The following is an 11920-nucleotide window of genomic DNA, read 5'->3' on the forward strand; positions in this document are numbered from 1 at the left end:
GCGGCTGACAGGTCCAGGAGGATGAGGTCCGCGGTTTCGCTGTTGTCCAGTAGGATCCTGAAGTCATCGGAGGCAGCGATGAGGGCAGTTTCGATGCTGTGGTTGCTGTGGAACCCGGACTGGGACGGGTCCAGGATGTTGTTCTCCTCGAGGTAGTGGGTTAGTTGTCTGTTGACGGCCTTCTCAATGACCTTCGGCGGGAGCAGCAAAATGGGTCGAAGTTCTTGAGATCCTTTGGATCGGCCTTGGGTTTCTTGAGTAAGGCGTTGATCTCGGTGTGCTTCCAGCTATCCGGGAAGGTTGCAGTCTCGAAGGAGATGTTGATGGCCTTGTGGAGATTGGGTGCGATGGTGGCGTTGGCTTTGTTGAAGATGTTGTGTGGGCATGGGTCTGACGGAGAGCCGGAGTGGGTGGTGTTCATGATTCTGGTTGTGTCGTCGTCATTTATGTTGGTCCAGGAGAGCAGGGGATCGTGAGGTTAGTGGCTGTGGGGTCGGAGGTCTCGGTGGTTGTCGGGGTGGTCAGGGTGTTGAAGCTGTTGTGGATGTCTGTGATCTTGCGATGGAAGAAGGTGACGAGGGTGTCACACAGGTCTTGCGACGGTGAGATGTCGTTGGTGTTGGAGCTGGGGTTGGAGAGCTCCTTCATGATGTTAAAGAGCTCTTTGCTGTTGCGTGTATGTTGTCTAGGCGGTCTTTGAAGGAGGTCCTTTTGGCGGATCTGATGAGGTGATGGTGTCTGCGGACGGCGTTCTTGTGGGCTGCGTAGCTGTCCGGTGTCTGTTCGTGGTGCCATTTCTTCTCTAGTTTTCAGCAGGTCTGCTTGGAGGCCTGGAGGTCCGTGGTGAACCAGCTGGCTTTCTTGTTGGTGTGTCTGTTGAAGGGTTTCTTGATCGGGGCGAGAGTGTTGGCGCAGTCGTCGATCCACTGTCTGAGGTTGTGGGCAGCGGTGTCAGGGTCGGGGGGTCGACGGGTGGGCTTCGGGTGAGGGTGGTGCTTAGCTGGTCTTCGGTGACTTTGGTCCAGCATCGGCAAGGGATCTGTTGGGTGTGGTGGTGCGTGGTGGGTTTCCGGAAGGTGAAGTGGATGCAGCGATGGTCGGTCCAGTGGAGTTCGGTGGTGTGGCTGAACAAGACGTGGGAGTTTGAGGAGAAGATGGGGTCAAGAGTGTTGCCGGCAAAGTGGGTGGGCGTAGTGACGGGATGTCTGAGTCCGAGGTTGGCGAGGTTGTCAATCAAGGTGGTTGAGTTGGTGTCGGTGTTGTTCTTGAGGTGGAAGTTCAGGGCCCCGAGGAGGATGTAGTCTGTGGCAGCGCGGGCGTGCCTACTGGCAAAGTCGGCGATGGCGTCGCTGAACTGTGGCCCGGGTCCAGGAGGTCTGTAGACGAGGGTTCCTCTGAGGGTGGTGCTAGGGTCAGTGTGGAGCTGGAAGTGCAGGTGTTCGGCGGTGCTGAGGGTATCGTCGGTGTTGGTCGAGACTCGGAGCGTGTTCCTGTGGACAATGGAGATTCCTCCTCCTGTTCCATTGGTGCGGTCCCTGTGGGTAATCTTCTAACCGGCAGGGATGGCTATGGCGATGTAAGGTGCCGAGGAGGGGTTCATCCAGGTCTCCGTCAGGAAGGTGACTTCTGGGGAGGTGGAGTAGAGTAGTTCCCAGAGTTCGATGGCGTGTTCGCGGGCGGAGCGGGCGGAGCGGGTGTTGAGTAGAATGCATCTGAGGTGGTTGCGTTTTTTCTCGGTGGGTGGATTGGCGGATTGGATGCTGGTGAAGGTGCAGTTCCGGCAGGAGAAGGGTCCTTGGGTGCGCCTCGGGTGGCCAGGAAGCAGGCGTGTGATTGCCCGGTGTTGAGTGCGTGGAGGGTGCTGGCATCGTAGCGGAGGCGGTCATCATGGCGTTCGCGGGGGCCAGGGTTCCTGATGCTGGGCAGGGTCCAGGCGCGGATGGGCGCGGATGGGCGCGGATGGGCGCAGACGGGCTTGCCTTTGGCGCGGCCATACAGCGGCCGCCATATAAGGGGAGGTGGGAGGGAGGAACAGCTGGGAGGCGGGAGCGGGGCGGCGAATGGGAGCGCAGGTCCGCAGGGGACTGAGCGGCGGGAGGACCGAGCGAGCGGGATACGGAGGGCAAGAAAAGGGGGGTAGCAATAAATACACAGGAATGGAGACAGAAAACAGAAAAGGCAACAAAACCCCAAGACAAAATTCAGGAAACTAAGACAGGAACTGAGGCACAAAATGAGGCAATACGGCTGCTGGGGGCAGCGTACGTACGACGACGGCAGCAGCGGCCTGGGAGACACACACACTGTGGTGGTGCTGTGTGGCATGGGGAGCGGACTAACCTGAAAACAAGTCAAGGGTCGCTCTCCTCACCGGTTATGTAGAGGGGTTGGACTGCTAGAACGGCAACCTCCCTCCAAACCGGAAGTGGGTCAGAACTCCCGCCACACAATCGAGCTAGTTTCGCAGTGGACCGGGGAAAATTGCCAAGATCAAGTGTGCAAGAACAGGTGAGCAGCGGCTAAAACAAACAATTCCCAAAGTTAAAAACCATGTAGAGGACTGCGCAAGAGCACAAAGTAAGAGGGCTCAGAGAAGCTTCTGAAGTAAGCAGCGCATCCACTTAGCCAGTGAGTGTCCGATGCGCGGCGAATGGAGCATCCGGTTATGTAGAGGGGGTTGGACTGCTCGAACGCCAACCTCCCTCGCAACCGGAAGTGGGTCAGAACGCCCTCCACACAATCGAGCTAGTCTCGCGGCGACCGGGGAGAAATGGCTATGATCAAGTGTGCAAGAACAGGTGAGCAGCTGTTAAAACAAACAATTCCCAAAGTTAACAAGCATTGACATAGCCAATAGGTCTCTCCTTTGGTACCTTATAAGTGTTTGGTTATCCAGCACAATATCCTTGGTGCAACAACATCAACTGTTGCATGGCTAAACACTTATAAGGTCCCAAAGGTGAGACCTATGGGCTAGGCCAATGCTTGTTCAGTTTGTAAGTGCAGCCTTTAGGCAAACTACTCTAGGTTGTGGGCCATTACTTTATGTACGCCGGTGACACACAACTTATTTTCGTACGCTCGAATGTGACCCAAACCCACCCAGACTGTCCAGATTTAACTACATTTAGTGTCACTCATTCTTGAATGTTTACCAACTGCCAGAACTTCCTATTACGTGTCAGCTGCCTATTCTGTCAAGTACAGTTCACAGCCCTGGCTTTTATTTGGGCTCTAATTTAGCATTTAACATAAAGGTGGTCAAATGTGCTCTTTAATATCTGCTTCACTCACATAAAGATTTTTAAAAACATCGGTCTTGTAATTGAGGGGCACTTAGTTGTTCCCGTCATGAATCCCTTGATTCACTAGACTGATTTACACCAAATCAGTCTTCCTGGCCTCACTCTTGAAGCTTTTGCAGCATGCTGCTGTCTGCCACCTCACAGGGCTGTTAAAACCGGACCATCTCTCTTCAGTCCTCATGCCCCATCATTGGCTTCTGGTTCAGGTCTAATATGTGACAATCTTACAGAAAACTGTGACCAGGATCCCCTAGGTCCATGGCTGATATTTGAATGGTACTTTATTGGTTGTACCAAAACCTAGATCTGTACCCATTGACGCGGAGCTTTAACAATTGCTGAACCAAAGAAGTGGCCCTTTATTTACTAAACATTGGAAGCCGTTAAAGACCGGTCTTTGGAATCAATTAAGTTTTTCTGCCCCCCGTTTTGTTGTATGATCGTAGTATCTTTCACGATTTTTGTTCCAGGTCGGTCAGAATTAAGATGCATCAAAATATTGCCATGAGGCGTTACAAAAATGCACTTTGTAAACAAATCAACATAAACATTCTTAATAAGTTCAACAACGGTAGTGTGGAAGTAACATCCGTAAAAGACTCTGGGCAAAGCTTTAGCTTAGTGTTTGGTAATGCAGTGCTCGCGGATTAAAGATGCCTTGCATCGGGACTAGTAGTTGTATTTTTGAGATTTAATGAATCCATCTTTGAAGTGAGTGGTCTTTGAGCTGAACTGAGCTGTGCTACGACATTGCTGCAAGTACTCATTTTAAAACTAGGTGGTAATTAAGATGGTGTAAAATGGTTGCTTTAGCATTGCAGCCGTGTCACTTCATATGTCATTTACTTCGCTCCCAGCGTTGTGTGCTTTGCCTGGAGTGTCTCCCACTCTCCATCTATATTGAAAGATGTTTTGTTTGATACTATGCTCATTTTCTTTATTCTTTTTTTTTAAAGCCGTTTCCTTGCATGTAAAACCGATTCCTAACTTACTGCTGTGAGCAAGTTTTCAGAAGACCGCTCACTCAACCAGTTTGTATCTAAAGTCATCCTTAGCAAGTCGAGTGTCTGTCACGCATCTGGTGGTATAGCTACGTTTCAGCAGTACCATTAGCTTCTCGTTAATAATGTCCAGACCAAGGACATGCCCCACACGGTCTTTCATATTTTCTTCCTTTACCATCTAGCTTGCCAGAAAGCTCGATGTTCATGCATCATACAATCTCGCTGTAACTGTTAAGTGCTAAATTCGTATGTGTTAGGATTTTCTATTTGCAGTAGAGCTTTGTCCAGAGAAGTGAAAAAGTCCTTGTTAGCGCACGTGAGCTGAGTTTGAAGAAGAAAACGCTTTTATTGTATGATCATGAAGTTACTGAGGGTAGTTCTTAAAAATTGCCTTTTTTAATGAGGTTCAGGATAATTGTTCAGAAAACGTGGAGGAAAGTGATGCTTCTGTAGACGGTTTAGTTAAGGATTGGGGATGCTGGTAGGTCTGTCTGGCTTGCATCTGATATGCCAGGGGGTGAATGCTGTCACTGTAGTTCCCAAAAACCCAATAAAAATCAACAAATCAAAGATCAGCTTGTAATGCCTATTTTAAAGAAAACTTATTTTACCTGCACAAATGGCACCTTTGACGACAAGCAGTGGCAGTAGGTTTGTTTAACATGGTAACAGAGGCAGCATTAGACCAAGACCTACGGGAGGCATCCAGCAAGAGTGGACAGAGGTTGTTCTGCAGTGCAAGGACTTGAGAATGGTGCGTGCGTACGCGCACAGTCTGCTCTTTTTCGAACAACATACTTGGGCTTGTGGCGCGCTCCTGCTCGCTCCCGCAAGGTGGATGCCGCCACAAGCGGAGTATGTGCTACGAAAAAGAGCAGAACGATGACTAAAGGTCTCCTATGCAGCGCATGCGCGCTGCGTAGGCAAGACTTGAAAAACATGTAGAGGACTGTGCAAGAGCGCAAAGGTAAAAGTGCCCAGAGTAGCTTCTGAAGTAAGTAGCGCACCCACTTTGCCAGCGCGCGTCCGCTGCGTAGCGAATGGAGCATCCGATTTTGTAGAGGGGGTTGGACTGCCAGAACGCCAACCTCCCTCGCAACCGGAAGTGGGTCAGAACGCCCTCCACAAAATCGAGCTAGTCTTGCGGTGGACCGGGGAGAAATGGCCACAATCAAGTGTGCAAGAACAGGTGAGCAGCGGTTAAAACAAACAATTCTCAAAGTAAAAAACCATGTAGAGGACTGTGCAAGAACGCAAAGTTAGAAGTGCCCAGAGTAGCTTCTGAAGTAAGCAGCACATCCACTTTGCCAGCCCGCGTCCCATGGTGCCTCCATCTGGGGATTCTCTCTCTCTCATCCCTCCATGGTGCCTTCATCTGGGCATATCCTCTCTCTCTCCCACCCCTTCATGGTGCCTCCTTCAGGGGATAACCCCTCTCTCCCTCACCCCTCCATGGTGCCTCCATCTGGGGAGCCCCTCTCCCTCTCTCTCCCACCCCTCCAACGTGCCTCCATCAGGGGATATCCCCTCTCTCTCCCTCCCACCCCTCCATGGTGTCTCCATCTGGGGAGCCCCTCTCTCCCACCACTCTATGGTGCCTCCATCTGGGGAGCCCCTCTCTCTCCCACCCCTCCATGGTGCCTTGTTGTAATCTTATTATTTAGTACATTCTAAATGATGTAGCTTAGTGTAGAATTATTCTGTCATGTAGAATTCCTTACTGTCATTTAGAATGTATGTTTTTGAAGTTGGACAGTTTATGCTTGCTGTTGCAATACAAGAAGGGTGGGGAATGGGGCCAAGCACAATTGCACCTATCCTTAGTGATTCCTTTGTATAAAACTTAGGTGCAGCAAACCGGAGATTCAAAACCCCTAAACCTCCCAAGACATTAGTGTCTTATTTTCCAAACACAACATACAAGGGTCCAGCACACTAGATTGTAATTACAACTCAATTTTAGAGCAGTAATAACAGTTATTTTATGTATTTACAGAGCTTATTCAAAACAGATGACAGTAATTCAGTGGAGTTGTTTGTAGTGTATTCTTTATTTCTTCATTTTTCTTCAAATAAATGATTTTAGCCGACTCTGTGGCGTCCATCGCTGTTGAGCGCGAAGGATGCCACGCCACGGAGCCGGCTAAAATCATGTATTTGAATGCATGGGGGAATGATGACAACTTATTGGAACTGATCAACCAGTTCGAGAATCTCTATACTGCCGCTATACAGAAAATATAAAAAAAAAAAGGAAAAAATATTTTTAGGGCAAATTGGAACTATTCTGGATCCCATGGGGAGATATTGAAAGAATTCGCTAAAGACCACAGACAGTTATATCTTCTGCCCTGAAGAAGTCTGTGAAGGACGAAAAGCGTTGGCTGCGGTCTTTTTATTGGAAGAAAAATTAAGAAATAAAGAATACACTGCAAACAACTCCACTGATTTACTGTCATCTGTTTTGAATAAGCTCTGTAAATACATAAAATAACTGTTATTACTGTTGTAAAATTGAGTTATGCTTGCTGATGAAGCTGCCAGATGTCTGTTCAGCTCCTCTACTTAAATATAGGATTTTCATGAAAGTGTTCGAGTGTCCTACTTAACATGGGCCTCCATCTGGGGATACCCTCCCTCTCTCTCAGCCCCTCCATGGGCCTCCATCTGGGGATACCCCCCTCTCTCACCCCTCCATGGGGCCTCCATCTGGGGATACCCCCCTCTCTCACCCCTCCATGGGGCCTCCATCTGGGGATACCCCCCTCTCTCACCCCTCCATGGGGCCTCCATCTGGGGATACCCCCCTCTCTCTCAGCCCCTCCATGGGCCTCCATCTGGGGATACCCTCCCTCTCTCTCAGCCCCTCCATGGGCCTCCATCTGGGGATACCCTCCCTCTCTCTCACCCCTCCATGGGGCCTCCATCTGGGGATACCCTCCCTCTCTCTCAGCCCCTCCACTGGCCTCCATCTGGGGATGCCCCCCTCTCTCACCCCTCCACGGGCCTCCATCTGGGGATACCCTCCCTCTCTCTCACCCCTCCATGGGCCTCCATCTGGGGATACCCTCCCTCTCTCTCAGCCCCTCCATGGGCCTCCATCTGGGGATACCCTCCCTCTCTCTCACCCCTCCATGGGCCTCCATCTGGGGATACCCCCCTCTCTCACCCCTCCATGGGGCCTCCATCTGGGGATACCCTCCCTCTCTCTCAGCCCCTCCACTGGCCTCCATCTGGGGATGCCCCCCTCTCTCACCCCTCCATGGGCCTCCATCTGGGGATACCCCCCTCTCTCTCAGCCCCTCCATGGGCCTCCATCTGGGGATACCCTCCCTCTCTCTCAGCCCCTCCACTGGCCTCCATCTGGGGATACCCCCCTCTCTCACCCCTCCATGGGGCCTCCATCTGGGGATACCCTCCCTCTCTCTCACCCCTCCATGGGCCTCCATCTGGGGATACCCCCCTCTCTCACCCCTCCATGGGGCCTCCATCTGGGGATACCCTCCCTCTCTCTCAGCCCCTCCATGGGCCTCCATCTGGGGATACCCTCCCTCTCTCTCACCCCTCCATGGGGCCTCCATCTGGGGATACCCTCCCTCTCTCTCAGCCCCTCCACTGGCCTCCATCTGGGGATGCCCCCCTCTCTCACCCCTCCACGGGCCTCCATCTGGGGATACCCTCCCTCTCTCTCACCCCTCCATGGGCCTCCATCTGGGGATACCCTCCCTCTCTCTCAGCCCCTCCATGGGCCTCCATCTGGGGATACCCCCCTCTCTCACCCCTCCATGGGGCCTCCATCTGGGGATACCCTCCCTCTCTCTCAGCCCCTCCACTGGCCTCCATCTGGGGATGCCCCCCTCTCTCACCCCTCCATGGGCCTCCATCTGGGGATACCCCCCTCTCTCTCAGCCCCTCCATGGGCCTCCATCTGGGGATACCCTCCCTCTCTCTCACCCCTCCATGGGCCTCCATCTGGGGATACCCCCCTCTCTCACCCCTCCATGGGGCCTCCATCTGGGGATACCCTCCCTCTCTCTCAGCCCCTCCACTGGCCTCCATCTGGGGATACCCCCCTCTCTCACCCCTCCATGGGGCCTCCATCTGGGGATACCCCCCTCTCTCACCCCTCCATGGGGCCTCCATCTGGGGATACCCCCCTCTCTCTCAGCCCCTCCATGGGCCTCCATCTGGGGATACCCTCCCTCTCTCTCACCCCTCCACGGGCCTCCATCTGGGGATACCCTCCCTCTCTCTCACCCCTCCATGGGCCTCCATCTGGGGATACCCTCCCTCTCTCTCAGCCCCTCCATGGGCCTCCATCTGGGGATACCCTCCCTCTCTCTCACCCCTCCATGGGCCTCCATCTGGGGATACCCTCCCTCTCTCTCAGCCCCTCCATGGGCCTCCATCTGGGGATACCCTCCCTCTCTCTCAGCCCCTCCATGGGCCTCCATCTGGGGATACCCCCCTCTCTCACCCCTCCATGGGGCCTCCATCTGGGGATACCCTCCCTCTCTCTCAGCCCCTCCATGGGCCTCCATCTGGGGATACCCTCCCTCTCTCTCAGCCCCTCCATGGGCCTCCATCTGGGGATACCCCCTCTCCACACGCCCCCCCCCATGGCCGGTCCACCTCCCCCACCCCGTGCTGCTCCTGACTCTGAAGCTGCCCCTCCGCTCACTTTCAGTTCGATGGCCGCCTCACCCCTCGTGGAGCCGCCGCCCGGGGCTGCGCCGGATGAAGGCCCCGGACACGGTGAAGGCCGCACCGGAAGCAGGATCCACCTGACTGGACCGTGCCCTTCCACGGCGCCGCGAGCCGCCCGGCTCCTACCAACGTCACTTCCCACGCCGTGCACTCGACCAGTCGTCGGGCTGGGGCTCGGCACGCGGCTCCGCGCGAGCCCTACAGACGTCACTCACCGCGCAAGCACTCGTCAGGCTACTGTCTGGACGCGAGTCCGCGCGTTCACCACCGACGTCCTATACCTACGCGCCGTCGTCACGCTGCTGCTTTGTCCGCGCGACTACTACCGACGTCATACACCGCGCGGAGACTCAGGCTGGTTCTCGGTACGCGGATCTGCTCGAGCCCTAACTACGTCACACGCCGCGCGGACACTCAGGCCCGTGTCCGTACGCTGGGCCGCACTGACTCTCACGGCTGTTTAACAAGCGGCGTATGGCGAGCGCGAGAGTGAACCCCGCCCGGGCCGTACCGCGTCACCTCCCGCGCATGCGCACACTCGTCTCTTTCTGGCGGGGCTGAGCACATGGTCGGTTGGTGCAGGCCCAGGCCCCGGGCTTCACGGCGGCGGAGCCGGAGGCCGAGCAGCGACCCCCGGAGCAGGACCCAGCCCTGCGTCGGTGCGGGGCACAGGGTCGGCTGCTCACCCAGGCTGAAGGAGGTTCATGGCCGAGGTTCTGGAAGGGCAGAGCTTTGTTCTCGAGGAACATAAGGTGTGAAGTCCGCCCTGTGCTTCTTTAACGAGGCGGTTCTGCCCATGTTTGCATCAGTAATAATTCATAGTTGCCACAATTCCAATCTACTTTCGCAGTGATATTGTATTGGGTGGTTTAAGATAATATACAGCAGGTGAGAAATACCAGTTTTTACTCTCGTCAGGTCCCAATGTGTTTGTTGGTATTACCATAAAAATCCTGTCCATGAGCGTGAAATGCTGGTCTTTTGTCAGTCTTATATACCAAGCGATGTGCAGGCCCTGGCCTCACACTGTGCAAACATCTGAGCGCAGGCCGTGTCAAGTCTCACCCGATGATTAGCAATTGGGTTACCTGGCTCCTGCGTGTTCAGGCTCAAGCTTCATTGGTACGCCCAGCTAGAGGTGGAAAGCTGAAAGCTCGAACCAGGCTTGATCCTCACTCTGGCGTGGCTCCCTCTACCCAGGCTATGGCTTTATGGGTGCAGGTGCCCTGGGAAACCAGGATGGAGTCTCGGCATTTGCTCAACATTGTGTGATTCTGGGTAAATCAACTATCTCCCGGTGCCTTTAAAAAATGCACATGACTTCCAGTAATGTAATGTGGTCACTTAATGCGCTCCAATACCCTCGGATCGAATTTGAACATTGTGAAAACGACACAGAGAGGTAAAAACAAAGTGTTAACATAAAAAAGACTGACAATTAGATACCTATTTTGTAGCTGATATGTATAAAGTGAAAACCTGGCTAAATTGCGGTTTCGCTCATAATTTTTCCATATATTTTATTTCACAAAAACTCCTTTTTCTTCATTATTGCATAAGAAACCACTTTCAAATATGTGAGTTCAGAATACTAGTTGTTCAAAAATCTATTGTGTTTAATTTAATACACTATAATGTTGCTCTATAAAAGTCTGGGCCACATTTGCGGTTTACATGACAACTGCCTTGCCTTTAGTTCAGTATAACTTCATATTTAGAATTTATCAGTAATTCTGGTGCAGTGCTATAAAGTGAGGCATTAATGTCAAAGTTTCCACATGTAGAAGAAATACACTGAATTTCTAAGAGACTTTATCAACTTTTATGTGATGTTTGTTGTATGATGTACATTGCAAACATTTTCAGGGCTTGGCTCGTGCGCAGGCTCAACGAGTCGAGCAAGACCATTGGCTGGGCTCTGGCTCGTTTCACCCCCTCTAGGATCAGATGACTGCAGGTGTTCAATGTTCAGGCTCAAGCTTCGTCATTCCGCCCAGTTGGCTGCCACATTTTCAGAGTTCATGTTACACTTGAGTCACGCTAGCTAACCCTACTGATTTAGGGGACCCGCTGACAGTTTTACAGATTTTTCGGAGTCCTCCTACTGCTTTGTTGAAAAGCTGTAGATTGAACCCACCTCCCTGAGCATGAAGATAATTACCTGCAAGTCTTTGAAGGCTATTAATTTTTGAGAAAACACGTCCCGTACAGCTGTGATTGGAGTTAATTCCAACTGGCAGCAATGCTGCACACAAGCTTGTCTGCTGAATACATTAAATGTGTTAGCTGAAATAATTAAGATGTATAAATTGCCTTCCGGATCTCATCTAGTGGTATACTTTTTATGTATAAAAAAGGGACTCAGATCCTGTCAAGGTCTACCAGGAGGCAGGTGGGGGGAGTGCTCCCTTAGGAGCAAGCAGGGCCGGCTTTAGGGCGATGTGATTTGTGCCACCGCACCGGCGCTGACTTGGGGTGGGGGAGCCATGTTTATTCTAAAAGTACTAGATGCCACGTTCCTTGTCCCAGCAATTTTCAAGCATCAATAAAAACGTCTCCATAACTCCAGTGATTAATGTTCCTCCTCTAGAGGGACCGGAACTCTGACGGGTAGACCGTGTCCCATTCAGATCACAAAGTGCATTGGCTATAAATAGGTAAATGGGTCACCCTTTAGTAAGAGAGATCCTTTTGTTACTTGCAGTTTAAAAGTAAAACAAATCCTAATATAGAGTAGTGAGCTATTAACTGTGGTCAAAGAGCTGCATGCAAACGGCAAGGACTATATTACAGCTACATGTTTTTGCTCAGACTTTCCTTTTCCTAATATTGCAAAAAGGGTTCATTTGGGTAGAAATAAAAAAATAATTTATTAAACAAAACCCCTAAAATGGTGTTACATTT

General features: G+C 52.0%; 1 protein-coding gene across 4 annotated transcripts in view; it reads right to left on the bottom strand.

The window, feature by feature from the left end:
• Positions 1-9408, bottom strand: part of HSF2BP (heat shock transcription factor 2 binding protein) — a 251031-nt gene extending 241623 nt beyond the window's left edge. Inside the window, exon 1 of one of the 4 annotated variants that reach the window (XM_078656400.1) lies at positions 8991-9408. The gene's annotated coding sequence lies outside the window, so the exon portion shown is untranslated. The remainder of the gene's footprint in view (positions 1-8990) is intronic. The other 3 variants (XM_078656399.1, XM_078656398.1, XM_078656401.1) reach the window with 3 other exon arrangements.
• Between the last annotated feature and the right edge of the window lie 2512 nt (positions 9409-11920).

Source organism: Lissotriton helveticus, chromosome 8 (assembly GCF_964261635.1).
Source record: "Lissotriton helveticus chromosome 8, aLisHel1.1, whole genome shotgun sequence".
NCBI classification, from domain to species: Eukaryota; Metazoa; Chordata; class Amphibia; order Caudata; family Salamandridae; genus Lissotriton; species Lissotriton helveticus.